Consider the following 17,225-nt stretch of genomic DNA (forward strand, 5'->3'; position numbering starts at 1 on the left):
TCTTGGATCCAGGCAAATTCTAAGCTTTCCATTCCTTTTGTTCACAACAACGAGTGACCTCACCCACTTCATTGGCTCATCTTTCTTCTGAATCATGTTCAGGCTTTCCATCCTGTCCAACTCTGCCTTTAGTCACTTTTGAAACGCAAATGGAACTTTTCTTCATGGATGTATTATTGGTGGCACACATTTATCCACTCTGATCGTGTGTTCTCCTGGAAGGCAGCATAGACCCTGAAATAGGTAATTGTACTCCTTCATGAGTTCATCATAGACTGTCTCTCCTTCGCTTTCCACAACAAGGACTCTTTTTACCAGGTTCAATTTTTCACAGGCTGTTAAACCTAGTATGGCCTGTACATCCTTTGGTACCACAATGAATGCTAGCATGTACTCTTTGTCCTTGTGTTTCACTTTTACACACATCTTTGATTTGGGTTTAATCTTCTTAAAATCAGTCTCTGATATTAAATTAATTTAACTGAAATGTATATATCATTCACTTTTAATCTCAACATCCAGTCTCTGTTTTCTTTCTTGTTTTCAGTAACAACATCTACATAGAATTCCTCTATCTCCCTTTCATCTACTGCATAAACCTTGTTTTATTGCACTTGGTTCCTAGAGCAATGGGCATAATGGTTGCTTCTGTTGCACATACAGCATGTTTTACCATATGTTGGCACTTTTTTGGAAGGTGTTTGTTGTGTACCGCATCGACAACATGGCTTTTGATTGTCCCTTTCATTTTTGTTCACTGGCTTCGCCTCTCTTTCCACTTTTGTGTGCTTTTTGTCAAATGGTTTATGTCTTTTCTTGCTCACTGCATCCACGTTTCACTGAACAGCTCTTTTGCCTGCATTTTTACAGTTTCTGTAGCCCAACAGAGTGCTATGGCTTTTTCCAGGTCTAGATTTTGCTCTCTTAGCAGTCTTGACCTTAGAATATTATCTGGAATACCACACACAAGTCTGTCTTTTATCAGTGAGTCGTCAGTCCACCAAATTCACTCGTTTTGCTTCTGATTCTCAATTTAGTCACATGCTGATCAATACTTTCTTCCATTTTTCTGTACACATGTGAAAAATCTGTGCCTCTCAAACATCATGTAACGTTGAAGTATGCAGTATGTCTCAAACTGCTCCATTATTTCCTGCAGCTTCATTTTGTCTCCTTCAGCAGCAAATGTCAAGTTATTATACACCTCCAGGGCTTCATCACCCGCAACATATAAGAAAACTGACGGTTTCACTTTATCACTTTTCTTGTCAGCTCCAACTGCCACTAAATACAATCCAAAATGATGTTTAAATCTGTTCCAATTTTCATCCACATTACCTGTCAGTTGAAGATTCGCTGGTGGATGTAATCCTTCCATTTTCCTCTTTGTTAACTTCCCTTTACTGATCAATTGCTGACTTTAGATTTTCCTTCTGAAGTATTTCCTTTTAATTTCCTTCATCCCACTTGTGACACCGTGTTTCATCTTGTATTCTTATGTGTGAGTTCTTGGACAACACATGGATGAAGGAAAAGTTTCTTTACTTTAAATTTGTTGTAAACAGCACCATGTGGAAGGCCATGATGCCTGCAGCCTCTATTACAGATCAAACATGCTGCAGTCTCCTGCTCTGTGTCAGCCCCTGGTGGCAGCCACGCACAATCAAAAGGGAGCTATAATCCTTAAGGCATTGCTAGTTGCGTTGCTCATTATCATTACACATATTTCGGTACTTTTCACCCTCTATAGAATTTTACATCTGTTATCATTTCCATTTTATTCTTTTCAATGAAGCACATCACTTAGTACTACCCTGTGTAAAATTTAATCTGCTATGTGGCTGACCATTTCGTGAAATTTGTTGTCCTATTGTCGTTGGTTTAAATTTTATTCTGCATACCAGTGTCTATTTCATTAAAAGTTACAATGAATAGTAGTGGTCCCAGAGCTAAATCATGGTGAACCACTTGGTTAATCACCCTCCAGACTGAAGTACATCCAATTAACATTCATTCTGCTTTCAGGTCCTAAGACCTTTTTAATCAGTATGATTGTCATTCTATGATTATTAAAGATTCTTAACAGCAATTTTTGAACACTTTCTGACAAACCATATATAATATTAACTGATATTTTTGGCCCAAATAGTGTATGTTTATGTATGACCTGTGTAAAAGTCGACCTCCCCATTTTCTGGCCAAGCTGCCCACCCAACACAACTCCCAATGCTCCGACCACAGCCTCTTTCCTAGGCCCCAGCCATTCTCCCACATGACATCACGAGACCCTGACCACAGACTCTTTTCTAGGCCCCGGCTGCCGGCCCATCTGAGCTCCTGACACCCATCTAGGCCCTGGCCGCCTGCCCCCAAAGCTCCTGGTGCCCTGGCCATACTCTCGTCTCGTCATTGGCCACCCACCCATCTGAGCTCCCGATGTCCCAGCCACAGACACTCTCCTAGGCAAAATCACAGGAGTTGTCTAGCCAGTGCGAAGTACTGCAGTCAGTGCCTTTGGGACTCCGACTCTGGATCTTTCCTTAGGGTTTACTCCCAAAGCTCATTGGAAAGGCATTTTAACTCTCCTTTGCACTCTGCATCAGTGCTGGAGCCACTGTTGTTTGTTGTCTATATTGACAATTTAAATAGCGATTTAAATGGCCTTCACAATGTTCTTGTGCCCAGTGGAGCTTTTCTCACTGACAAGAGAAGGGGAAAATGTTGGCCACTGGCAGCTTGAAACCAGTTGCTCCAGGCAGATGGGGCTCGTTAACCACAGATGGTAACTCATCTAGGAGAGGGAAAACTCCGATTTCAAACCTTCGCTGCCTTGTGGCTTGGAAACTCCTGTGATGCTGGCTCCAAACTTTATAGTCTTCGTTGTTTCTTTGGACCTGTCATTAGGATGGCAGTGAGGGGTCGGGGGGGTGTGGGGGGTCCTATTGCATGGACTGTAGGTGGATCTCCATATTAACTTTGCCCTGGCTTGCAACCTGGAGAGACCAATCCTCAGTTTCTACCAGACATACAGCACCCATGGTGGAGTATGACTTAGGAATCCAAAAAAAGAAGAAAAATGGCAATGTAATTAGCATGCTTAGTAAATTTGTGGATGACAGTGTTGCAGTGCAGCAAGGAAGAATATACAATTTTACAACAGGTTGGTTTTGTGGATCAATGGAATGGAATTTAATTCTGACAAAGATGAAGTGTTGTACTTTGGTAAGTAAAACCAGACGGGACTTGCATGGTGAATGATAAGCCCCAGTAGAACAGCAAGACTGAGGAGCGCAAGTTTATTGTTCCTTGAAAGTGGTTAAAAAAAAGGCATTTGCCACACTGGCAATACACAAAAGTGCTGGAGAAACTCAGCAGGTCATGCAGTGCCCATAGCAGGTATCAGGTAGCAATGCTTTGGGCCTGAGCCCTTCAGGAATCAGAGAAAAAAATAGGTAGAGTTGAATTTTAGTTATAAAGTACCAGCTTGGCTGTAGAAAATGAGAATTTAGGTGGGGTGCACTTATGTGGATGACAATAAACTCATTATCATCAATGCCATTAAACTGGAGTTCAAAAATGTGGCTATAGCAGATCACTCCCATAAAAACTTACATCAGTGGTAGAAAAATGCAGTAATTGTAAAATATTCTTAACGTTAAGATTTACTTGCATTTGGATAAGCATAGACTTGTTGGGGCAATCAGCATGGCTTTGTATGGGGAAGGTTTTGTCTTACAAATTTGATTAAGCTTTCTGAACAGTTGATGAAGACGATCGATGAGGATAAGGCAGTGGATATTGTCAACATGGACTTTGATAGAGCATTTACTAAGGGTAATCTGGATCAGAAGGTTAAGTCGCATGGTATTCATGGTTAGTTGATAAACTAGATCCAAAATCGGCTTGGTCATCGAGATAATGGTAGAGGGGTGTTTTCTGACTGAAGCTCTGTGATTGGTTGTGTTTCACAAGGATTAGCACTTCTGATGCTTGTAATATATGTTAACATTTGGATGAAAATGCAGGTAGTCCAATTTGTATGTGTGCAGATGACACAAAACATTGGTGGATTTGCTGTTACTAAGGAATGTTGTCAAAGGATACTGCATAAGGCATGCTTGACTTCCTTGGTCAGGGCATTAAATACAACCATTGGTATGCCATGTTACAGTTGGTAAAACTTTGCTTAGACTACATTTGTGGTATTATGTGCAATTCTGGTCACCACATTACAAAAAGGATGTGGAGACATTGGAAAAGGTGCAGTAGAGGTTTACCAGAATGTTGTTTGCTTCAGACAAGATTAGCAATAAGGAAAACCAGAGGTGTAGAATCCAGTGATCATTAGGGTTCAGAGATGGAGAAAGTGAGCAAATTTAAGTTCTTTGGAGTCACTATCTTGGAGGACTTTTCCTGCGCCCAACATACCAATGGTATCGTGAAGAAAGCATGCCAGCACTCCCACTTCCTCAGGAGTTTGCGGAGGTTTGGTATCATACCAGAAACCCTGGCAAATTTCTACAGAGGTGTGGTAGAAAATGTGCTGACCAGTTGCATCACAATCTGGTATGGGGACACCAATACCCCTGAGTTTAAAATCCTCCAAAAGGTAGTGGACACAGCCCCAGACATCAGAGGCAAACTCTTCCCTCTATTGAGAACATCTGCAGGGAACGCTGCTGTCAGAGAGCAGCAGCCATTATCAAAGACCAACACCATCCAGCGCATGCTCTGTTCTCACTGCCTCCATCAGGAAGGAGATACAGGTGTCACAAGACTCACACCATCAGGTTCAGGAACAGCTGCTGTCCCTCCACCATCAGACTCCTCAACTGCAAACTCAATCCGAGATCATTTAAGGACTCTTACTTGTGCACTTTATTGATTTTCATTTTGTTCTCTCTGCATTGCATTCAGTTTGTTTACTGTTCTTTGTTTGTTTACATGTTTTACACTGTGTACAGCTTATTTTTTGCACAACCAATTGGCATTGGCTTAAGTTGAGAGGAGGAAAATTTGAAGGAAATCTTCAAGTTTTTTACCTGGAGAGTGGTAGGCGCCTGGAATGCTCTGACAGGGAAGGTTTTGGAAGCTGACATAGTAACTATGTTTAAGAGGCATTCAGAGAAACACATGAACAAGCTTGGGAACTGATGGCTACAGTCAAATTAGATTAGCATCATGGTCAGTACAGACATGGTGGGCTGTAGGGCTTGTTTCTGTGAAATAATGTTCCACATTTGAAAACTAAGGGTACATCATAACATGATGTTATTTTGTTGCTGTTAAAAAAAGGCCATCTGTTGTCGGAGTACCTCTGACCTGTCCGCTTCAGAGCTCATTATTATTCAAGATTCCTTTATTGTCACGTAATAGAACGGAACATGTGATATTACACGAAATTGCTTATGCCTCCCATAAGGCAGACAGAGTCGCCATTAGTGTTGCCTGCCGCCCCTTACAGTATGAGAGAAAGGGAGTTCCTTCAGAGTCACTGTGTGTCTGCTCAAATACTGAATTTCTTTCGTGTGTGTGCTAACATTAATAGTGAGTGCTACTTCATGTGTTTCACAGCTGGCTTTCATACGTACTTTTGTGGTGACCCTGCTGGCAGCATTCCATTAGAATCTTTCGAGCTGAGGAATGGCAGATTGTTCAGCAATGCCAACAGCTGCCACAACAACAGTTCTTGTCTCTACACAATAAAGGATATTATTTGACCAGGGCTTGTATGTTCTTTTCTTTCAATCTTTTTTATTAACATTTTACAATAGACACAGCATAAGGAGAATGGAAATAACACAATTCAAATGGTTTGTCCAGTCTACATAGTACAAGTCCCATATTTATATTTCAAAGAGTGAAAATGTGACATATTAGAAACAATTCTTCTAACAAAGAAATATTTATAATATTATATAAACATCTAATCTACTAAAAATAAAAATTAAATAAAAATCTGGTTGGCCTATCCTGAGGATAGTTTAAAACATCGCTCTGGTCCACACCTACAAATAACAAAAGCAGCAAGAATTATATAGCGTCTGGAAAGAAAGAGTTAATTCATAGAATAACGCCAGTTATGTCCCATGAAGGTCATCGATAAATGGTTTCCAGCTTTCTTCGAACTTAGTAGTTGTTTCTAAAGCACAACTTCTGATTTTTTTTTCCAGATTTAAGAAAGACATAACATGGGAAAGCCATTTAAATAATGAGAATCAGTGTCTTTTCATTTAAGTAAAATGGCTCTTCCAGCTAATAGTGCGGAAAAAAGCTACCACTCAATATGAGGAGTAGATAAACAACCTACATCCAAAAAAGAGCAGTTGAGGGGGTCAGGTTGTAAATGAAAAACCAGAATCATTGATAGAGTTTAAAAAATACCTTTCCAAAATTTTTCTAACACTGAACATGATCAAAACCTATGAATCAATGAAGCCGCCTCAGTATTGCATCGATCACAAGTCGAGCTCATATTAGGAAAGATGCAAGCTAGTTTATCTTTAGACATATAAGCCCCATGAACTATTTTAAATGGTATTAAAGAATGACGTGCACAAAGTGAGGAAGTATTAACTAGTCTGGTAATTCTTCCCCATGTTTCAGGAGATAATGCTGGCTGAAGTTTCGATTCCTATGTTTGTCGAATCTTATCCTTGGGGACTGATCTCAAATTTAACACAAGAGTATAAATAGTACCAATTAAACCCTTCTGAAAGGTGTTTAACCAGAACAAAGTGTCAAGTAAATCTGGTTGTTGTAATGTTGGATAATTAGACATTACCATATTTCTAATCTGTAGACATCTAAAAAAAATGAATGTATGGTAGATTACATTTGGTAGAAAGTTATTCAAAAGGGATCATCAGCGAATAAATCTACAAAAGAGATAATTCCTTTAATCTTCCAAATAAGAAAGTTTCAGTCAAGTAGATGGTGTAAAAATTTTTTAAGATACATAGTATTAGCCAAGGCAAAAATGTTTAGTCCAAAAATATCTTCAAAATTAATCTTAAATAATTGAATTGGAAAGATACTTACTGATCTTAGATAGTTTAAAAGATAATGCTGGTCCTAAAAAAGAAGCTAAGGAATAATTGTGGACAGATATCAATTCCAAATCTAGCCAGAGTGGTCGATCAAATTTTTTAAAGTGATAAATCCAAAAAACTCATAGAGCGAATATTAACTGCCCAAAGGTAAAATCTCAAATTCATTAAGGCTATATCACCATCCTTTTTAGGTTTCTGTAAGTGGAGCTTCTTCAATTTGGCCCAATTCCCATTCCAAATATAAGATGAAATCTTAGAATCAAATATTATCAAAATAAGATTTTGGAATAAAAATTAGGACAGTTTGAAATAGGTATAAAAAGTTAGGTAATATCATCTCAACAGCATTAACATGACCATCTAAAGGCACTCAATGGGGACCATCTGGTAAAAGGGCTTATATGTTCAAATTTATTTGTATCAAACATTTCCAAAGAACAAATAAAACAAAAATTGAAAAAACTTAATAACTGTTTCACTGCCCATACATGAACTGCTTTATAGTGTTCCCAATGTGATGACCCATGAGTTTTGTTGTTTTGGGTGTGTTGGTTATAGACAGCTAATTTAAGGACAAGTCTGAAATGGTCTGCATTCTATCCAGGAGACTCTGTTTTGGGGTAGGATGGTGGCATAGTATCTTTGTGAGTAAGGCACATCAATATTTAGACCCTCCACTAAAAAAAAACAGAAGTGAGTAGACTGTAGTTCAATGACCTACTGTCTTCCATCATCATTTCCACCTCCAGATTTGAGCTGAGCCAGCAGTTAGACCATGCATCACTCACTGGTCATTATTCTTCACAGCCAGGTCTTGTGACAGTCTGAGTAGGCCTCTGTTAACAGTGTAGAAGCAAGAATTGGAGTGGATATACCCCTGCTGTGATGGAAGACACCAGCTTTCTTGAGTTGTTTCTCATCTTCTGTCCAACACTTAAGTGTTTTTGTTCGTTAAGGGTGATTTAATTGATCCATTCGAAATCTCATCAGCTGAGCTCACCACATTTTACAGTGCTCTTGAATTATCTTCTGCTAACCTCAATGTAGGAATTTTGGTGGCAGGGTCCAACATACTGATGTGGCCTCATAATCGATGATAATGATCAAGATTGAAACATGTCACTCATAATTTGCTGCTTATTTGAGTGAACCACGATATGATTTCCATGACAACTATATTGTGGTTTTGGCAAAATGTAACTATTTTATTTCACCATTTTAAATTGGCCTCTGATCTGTTTCTGCTGACCTAAATCGTCTGGTCTACAATTTGGAATCCAAGAATTCAATTAATACGTTTTCGGTAGTTTTCCACCCACTGGTACCAATAAGTAAGGAGGAGAGCCAGATAAAAAATCAGCCTCTGGTTGTTCTGTGGAAGAGCTGAATGTTTTGCATGTGGATCATGTCGAAATGAGTACACGTGGGAGAATATTATGATTGATATATCTCTCACCAAAGCTGTGCATAAAATCACACTGCATGCCTCACAAATATAAGTTCCAATGAGGAAGATAATTCTATCCATCTTGCTCAACTGTCCATAAAGACCAATGTTCCTTCAATTATGCTTTAGGGTTTTGACTCTTGAAGAATAAGCTGCTGGTGCATTGTCCAAGGTCAGTTGGAGAATGCAAGACATTTGGTGCATAAAATGAAAAGGACATTGTGGTGTTTGTTTTTAATATCAGCCGTAAAAGGGTGGCAGTGGTTTTAAGGCTTCTACCTCATTAGGCAGAGTGCCATGTGATTGATTGTACCCTGGGTTGTAGCAGTTGTTTGCTGAGGCTTGCTGAACCGGACTGAGGGCCCCTGAGTTAAAAAGAGACACACTGTGCTGAGCTCCTGATCTGTGAGTGTGTTCAGTGCTCAACTACAAGGTTACGCAAAGAACCAGATGCAACACTGATGACAATAATGGAGGTCAGAAAGTGAGACTAAGTGGGCTTGGGGCCTCAGTGAGAATCCAGGAAGGCATTCCAATTCCAAAGTCATCAAAGTCCATCACACGTCAATATTATATGAAATAAGTGAAAACTGAAAAGCAAAATTGCTGTAAATCCTTAAGGATGTTATGACAAGTTGATAACATGATTAATGAGACAGATTACTTAGATTTATAGGTGGAGAAACAGAACTTGAAAGAAATCATACTAGAACGTTAGTTAAATACATGCTGCTGAATGAGAGAATTTGGCATTGTTGATTAATAAAATGAAAAGACGGCATATCTACAGGCCAGTTAGTTTCCTTGACATCAGTGGAGGCAAAAGGTTTTGGGAACATTCCAAGAGATGGCAAAAATCAGCATTTAGAGATGAAGAAAGTTATGGGCCATAAAGGTATACAATGGAAAGCAAAGCTGTAATCCCACACAGTAAAATAATGTTGCCTCTGCTCTGATCTCTTTCTGTAACTGCAACTCTCCCCTCTATTGTGAATTTCCTGTTGTACTATATATATATAATGGCTGCACCATTTCATCAGATGCAAGGATCGACAATGAGATAGACAACAGACTCGCCAAGGCAAATCGCGCCTTTGGAAGACTACACAAAAGAGTCTGGAAAAACAACCAACTGAAAAACCTCACAAAGATAAGCGTATACAGAGCCGTTGTCATACCCACACTCCTGTTCGGCTCCGAATCATGGGTCCTCTACCGGCACCACCTACGGCTCCTAGAACGCTTCCACCAGCGTTGTCTCCGCTCCATCCTCAACATCCATTGGAGCGCTCACACCCCTAACGTCGAGGTACTCGAGATGGCAGAGGTCGACAGCATCGAGTCCACGCTGCTGAAGATCCAGCTGCGCTGGATGGGTCACGTCTCCAGAATGGAGGACCATCGCCTTCCCAAGATCGTATTATATGGCGAGCTCTCCACTGGCCACCGTGACAGAGGTGCACCAAAGAAAAGGTACAAGGACTGCCTAAAGAAATCTCTTGGTGCCTGCCACATTGACCACCGCCAGTGGGCTGATAACGCCTCAAACCGTGCATCTTGGCGCCTCACAGTTTGGCGGGCAGCAGCCTCCTTTGAAGAAGACCGCAGAGCCCACCTCACTGACAAAAGGCAAAGGAGGAAAAACCCAACACCCAACCCCAACCAACCAATTTTCCCTTGCAACCGCTGCAATCGTGTCTGCCTGTCCTGCATCGGACTGGTCAGCCACAAACGAGCCTGCAGCTGACGTGGACTTTTTACCCCCTCCATAAATCTTCGTCCGCGAAGCCAAGCCAAAGGAAGGATATATATCAGTTGACCAGCTCGACTCCTCACAAAGCAAACTTTCTCATTGCACCATGATAAATTTGACAATAAACTTGAACCTGAACTGGAACTTCATCAGGGTAAGTGATAGGAAATATTTTACCTCAAGCAAAAGGAAATTGCTCTAAAGTAAAAGGGTAAAAGTTTTAAAGGCTATCTATTTTTATGTTATTTTAGTGTTATGGGTTATATTATTATAGTTATGGATAAATATGTCTTAAAAAAGATAGATTGTGGGGGTTAGAATGTAGATCACTTCACAAAAGACATCACATTTAAAATCCAAGAGCTTTGCTGAAACTGGAGGCTCTGGTTGATTTTTCAGAGACAATGGAACTGCCTTGGAAAGGACTTCAAAAGGAGATGCAAATGGGCATAAAGTCCAGGTTCAAAGATTCTGATAAGATCTTTCAAAGATTGGGTTTGGGGTCCTGGTTTTTATAGCAGAGAGAGGAAAAAAACAAACATGATTCTTTTCTGAGAGAGAGAGAGAGAGAGAGAGAGAGAGAGAGTGAGAGAGAGAGAGAGAGAGACAGAGACGGAGACAGAGACAGAGAGAGAGATACAGAGATCAGTTCTACAGTTTTACAGTCAGCAGCAGCAGCTGGGACTAGAACAGGACAAGCTGGCAAGCTTGAGGAAAATTCCATTTCGAAGATGGGTTGTGAGTACTTAGGTCAACCTGGTCAAAGACCTTGTGGTAAGAGAAACAGAAACAAAAAGGCACTCTGTGGTGACCTGAAAGAAAGAGGTTATCATCTGGAGAACCTTGAGGGGGCAGTTTCTTCAGCAAAACACTGAAGTGGCTGATGGAAGTAAATCAGTTGCGGGTGTCAGCATACAATGAAACTCTCTGAAAATTGACAAGAACTTTCTTGACCGGTAACCATTTACCTTTTAAGCACGAAAGCCTGGTGAACTTTATAAATGTTAAATTCTGTGCACAGTATAAGAATTGCCTGCAACCAGTGAACTTGGAGGAATGAGAAGTGAGATTGGACTGTGAAGCAAAGAACTTTTCTGAACTTATACACACACATTACATACACGTGTGCTTAGAATTAGAAGGGGGTTGTTAATTTAGTTAAATCAATAGTGATAAGTTAAAGTGTAATTCTGTTTTCCTATTTAAAGATAATTAAAAGCAACTTTTATTTAAGTGACCATTTATCTTGGTGACCAGGTTTCAAATCCTGAGCTGTCTGTAAGGAGTTTGTACGTTCTCCCTGTATATGCAGGGCTTTTCCCCAAATGCTCCGGTTTCCTTTCATTATTCATAACATACCAGGAGTGTTGGTTAATTGGGTGTAAATCGGGCAGCATGGGCTAGTGGGCCAAAATGGCCTGTTACTGTGCTGTAGGTCTAAATTTAAAATATAAAATTGTAATGGTGTGAGGAAAGTGCTCTTGTTTTGGAGTCATTTTGTGGGGGATGCACACCTTACACCTTCAAAGATGAACATATGATCCAGGTTGATACTCCTTGGCACCACTGTTCTGATGGGGCAAGAATTTGGATCTCCATTTGCCCAGTGAATAGAAGGTGGACCACTCTTTGACACTCATGGAAAGTAAGCAAGGGCATTTCCAACATCAATCCCTCAGCCAATACCATCCGAAACAATAATCGAAAAGCAAAATACTTCAAATGTTGAAAATCTGAACAAAAATTGTGCGAGTATACAGCAGGATCTTTGGAGAGAGGAAAACAGAGGATGTTTCCCGTTGATAACCATGCATCAGAACCTTTAGACAATCTCATGTCACCCAAGAGAAAGTTATCTGGAAATTGGATAGCACCTATTTTTGCTTCACAGAAGTATTACAGTATTAGCCTTAACTAATTTTGATATATGCGGGCTTCCTGACAAAAACCAAATTGGTGTGTACCAAAAATCAAGCACTAATGCAGGAACGATGCAGGTCCTGATGGGACCTTGCTCAAAGTCAACACAGCCACATAACAATCGCAGAAGTACATTTGTCCATTTAAAAAAAAACTGTAGGGCTAAAGTAATTTGGGGCCACCCAAGGAGATGAAAACTGCCATAAAAGCATTGGTATATTTTGTTAAATATTACTCCGGAATCTGCAAGTGAATAAAGTTATTATGAAGAAGTGAAACCAGAATTTTGAGGGCTGGTTTTCAGCATACTTCACTGAAGAATAATTTGTTTTATTTAATTTAACATAGGGGGAATACAAACGAAGGAGAAGGTGTCAGTCATTGGACAGGAAACTGCAGGTGCTGGGGTTGTAGTGCAATACACAAAAGTGATGGAGAAACTCATCAGGTCGCACAGCAGCATCTATAGGATCCACTTTGCTGCTAACTTTCACCCCAACCTCAATCCATCTCTGGCTACACTCTCCCATTTCTTCTGGTCTCCATTTCGGGAGACAAACTCTCTATTGATACTTTCAACAAACCTGCCTCCTGTACCTTGTGCAGGTTTTACAGTCAGTGTATTGATGTTCCCATACCAGACCTTGATGCAGCTGGTCGGCACACTTTCCTCCTCACTTCTGTAGAAATATGCCAGGTTTTCTGGTGTCACACCAAACCTCCGCAAACTCCTGAGGAATTAGAGGCACTGACGTGCTTTCTTCATGATGCCAATTGTGTGTTGGATCCAGGAAAGTTCCTCGAAGATAGAAACTCCCAAGAACATAAATTTTCTCACCCTCTCCACCTCTGATTCACCAATGATCACTGGATTGTATACCTCTGGTATTCCTTTCCTGAAGTCAACAATCAGCTCCTTAGTTTTGGTGACATTGAGTGCAAGGTTGTTGTTGGTGCACCTTTCGGCCAAGTTTTCAATCTCCCTCCTGTATGATGATTCATCATCTTTTTTTATACAACCCACTACAGTGGTATAGTGGCAAATTTGTAGATGGTGTTATTGTCGTACTGAGCCACAGCCTTCGGGGTAAAGTGAGTAGAGCAGAGACCTAAGAACGCAGCCCTGTGGTGGGTTTGCAGATATTGTGATTGTCGTAAATATACAGAAGTGCTGGAGAAGCTCAGCAGGTCTTGCAGTGTCCATAGGAGGCACAGGTGTATAACCAATGTTTCAGATGTAAGCCTCCAAAATATTGATTATATAATCTTTGCCTCCTATGGCTGTGGGACCTGTTGAGTTTCTCCAGAACTTTTGTGTATTTACTCCTTCTACTGAGGCTGTGACCCCTTAGTTTTAGATTCTTTAACCATGGAACTACTTCCCTGCATTCATCCTGTTGAACCCTTGAAGAATTATGTTTATGTTATTGCATTCATCTCCCATTCTTCAAAAATCTTAGTCTAGATCAGGGGTCGGCAAACTTTTTAAACCATCGACCTCTTCATGCAATCCTTCATGCACTGACCGCCAAGCATGTAAGATAAATAAATAACTATTATCAATGATAAATTTCTCTATAGTCTGGACGTACTTGCCATACTTGGACATAGCCTTGACCACTTGGATAGTCCCATCGACTCCTAGGGGTCAATTTGGACCACTTTGCCCACCACTAGTCTGGATATCTGTTCAATTAAATCTTTAATTTTGTGACAGATCTGCCATCTCCAGGACCTATTCTAATCCTCTTGCGATAAAGATCAACATAGTATTTGTTTTTGTTCATTCCTTCTGCGTTTGAATGTTACCTATACAAGGATATGGAAGTCCGTTTGAATACTAACATTCCCCATTCTCTCACCAGCTAGCATGGTTCTGGAGTGGACAACCTCATGTTTTGCCACATATGAACTCCATTTGCCATGATGTTGCCCATGTCTATGTCCTCAAATTGTTCCATTCCTTTTTATAGAATGGTGAGAATAACCATCCATTGATCAGAGGTGGTGCAATGGGAGATACAGCTTAATGACCTCAGAATTTTGAAGTTTTGACTCTGATGCAAATGTAAAAAGGCTTCAAATTATTCGGAAGACTAAAAAGCAAATTTTGCAGCCAATTTTACTGTACTTGTAAAAGCACAGTGCTAGATAAACTCAGCAGGCCAAACAGTGTGCTTTATATTGCAAAGATAAAGATGCATAACCAATGTTTCGGGCTTGAGCGCTTCATTACTGAAGTTGGTCTTCAGTGTAAACATTCTCCCACAGCTTCGTTACTCCTCTATAGGAAACAACTTGGAAAACAGCAGAGGCTCAAAGCATAAAACAGCCTACTGGATATATAATGGGGATCTCACTAAGTGATCAGCTATTGTCACATGGCACCAGCACTGATATTTAATGCTGTATTATGTGGCCACTGTACTGGAAGTAGGGGATTAATTACTCCAGCGAACTTAATGACAGCCACAAAACTAACTTTGCAATAAACTACTGCTGAGGCATTGCTGACTAGCATTCGAGGCTATGAAAAACAAAATTATTACAACGAGGGTTTTCCCGGAGAGTGCAAACAGAAGTGGATGCCTTCATTATCAAAAAAGATTTCCAATGTATCTTAAGCCCTATTCTTTACCATAGCCTGGAGGAACACACAGTGCTGCCAACAAAAAAAAACAAACCTCTGGCTTGAATCACAGGGGAGATGGTTGTTAGGGTTTTTTTTTAAATATTTTATGGATTTTCCATTGGCCTTTAGTGGGGGTTGCTATATACTTAGCATTGCTAAATACTCAGCACTGCTTCAAAAATGTTCTTTTTTATCCATAGTTACAACTTATACATTTTAAACTTGTTTTTAGATTTTTGCTGCTCACATTTGTTGCTACAAGTCTTGAGATGAGAGCATTTGCATGTCACAGTGTAAGATGTCTGGTTATGATACTGGTGTTTCACCTTGCAGCACTACCTAGTGGCCTCTGAATTCCCCAGGGAGAATGATATGCACTCCCCTCGTCAAATGCCTCTGCAGTGAGGGTGCCATCTTTCTCCCTTTCAAGGGCTCAGATTTGCCATTGGAATGATGCGAGGTTAATGTAAAATACAAGGTTAGTTTTTGGGTAAGGTTCCTTAAATGATGAATTAAATATGATGCATGAACTGCACATAATCTGTAGAAAGAATGCACGTGATTGGTTTAGAAGCTCTAGTCATAATCCATGCTTTCTACCATTCTTTGGATGCAGTCTATATATTGCATTTTGTATTGTCTGGAATAAATATGCAGTTTCCAATTGGTGTACAAAAGAGAGAAAAAAAAAGAGAAGCTGCTCTTTCATCAATATAGGTTTCACGAGCATTTGATAATACAGCTACGTCGGCTTATACATTTAGCTACATCATACAATTTTGTTGCAATTCAAAAGTAATCAAATGCCAAATTTCTCATTTTGGTCCTCGGAGTAGAGGTTTTACATTTGAACTGATGTGAATAAAAGCAGCGCAATAGTTTGACTGTTTGCATCCTCATCCAGTTCCCTTCCTCAACAATCCTTAAGACACTCTCACATTAAAATCCAATGAGGGTTTATAATTTGAATTTACACTGTATTATTAATATGGCAAATATCTCAAAATGCTCACAGAAGCACAGGCAATAAATGTTCGGAGTCACTGAAGGTATACTAAAGAAGCAAATAGGTGTTGCTGACACACCAAGGCTCATTAAACCGCATTAATTTGAAAATTTGGCCAGAAGGGAATTTAATGGTGAGAGGAAAGGAACTTCCACCTCTTGTGGCCAATATCTTGTAGATGCTATTAAACTGTAGGACATACCATGAGTCGAGATTACAGAATGTTGGAGCTGTGGCCAGCAAGGCTGTTACAAGCAAATGCTCTTGGAATTGATGTACAAATAGATAATATGTTGCTTGGAAAATATTAGATGCCACAATTAAGTACATGATTAAGTACTTTGAAAATTATCAGGTGAGATGAAAGATTTGTGTGGCTGAAAAAGTGCATCGTGAATCTAATTGAATATTTTATCGAAAGTGATTGTGGTAATATCTACAAAAGTGTGACATTCGAAAGGTAGCTCTTGAAGTTCCTTCTAAGATTATGACACATTGAAAAATATGCAGTTATATTGAGATTGAATACCAAATGTAAAACTTTGAGTTGGGTAGAAAGAAGGCTGAAGTGTCAAGAAACACAGGATGGATAACACTGGACAACAACTGTTTTCAAAAGGTTTGCTTCCTGAAAAAAAATGTGAATTATGATAGACAACTTCAAGCTGAACACAAAGATAATTTCATATTTGCTGTCTTGCATAGGATGTTGGAGAAAAATTAAATGAACTTTTATTGAATTTAGCATGTTTAATTGAATAATGATGCCGACATATTGTGTTGGTTCAACTGACCTAAAAATGTTTCGCCGCTGATTTTTGTTTGTACCCAGCATCTGATGCCTCTCTTATCAGTGTTGAGCAATTGTCGGCCAGCATTGGTGGATTCCATTTGACCTCATACTCAGAGTTGGAGTCAGAAGAGATTTAATCAGGGAGCATTAGGGTAACCGTGGTGAGGGGGCCACAAACTGTCATTTGAGAATTCAATCAGCAAGGGGGGGGGAGGGGGTTAAAGCAGGTGCTATACCTGCCATGGACCTCCTCCGTCTGCTACGCTGTCACACTTCCCCCTCATTCTGGTGTTTCAGGCAAATGCCCATGCTTATAGTGTGTGGAGACGAAACTACGTAATTCATTTTGGTGACACCCCCTCTGATGGTGTCGTCCAGGGTGGTCCACAACCCCTTAGTGATGTGGATGGGTGGGGGTGCACAATAACTTATTTGAGGAGGGCATGGCCTGCGAATGCCCCTCCTCCCCCAAGATGCAGAGCCTGCTGATACTGCTTTTTATGGTCGCAATGTCCTGGTGAAACCTTTCACCATGTTCGTCACTGACTGCACCAAGATCAGCAGGGAAGAAGTCTAAGTGTGAATGCAGAGAATGAATTTTCAATAATGTGTTGCACTTTCA

Source organism: Narcine bancroftii, chromosome 1 (genome assembly GCF_036971445.1).
Source record: "Narcine bancroftii isolate sNarBan1 chromosome 1, sNarBan1.hap1, whole genome shotgun sequence".
NCBI lineage: Eukaryota > Metazoa > Chordata > Chondrichthyes > Torpediniformes > Narcinidae > Narcine > Narcine bancroftii.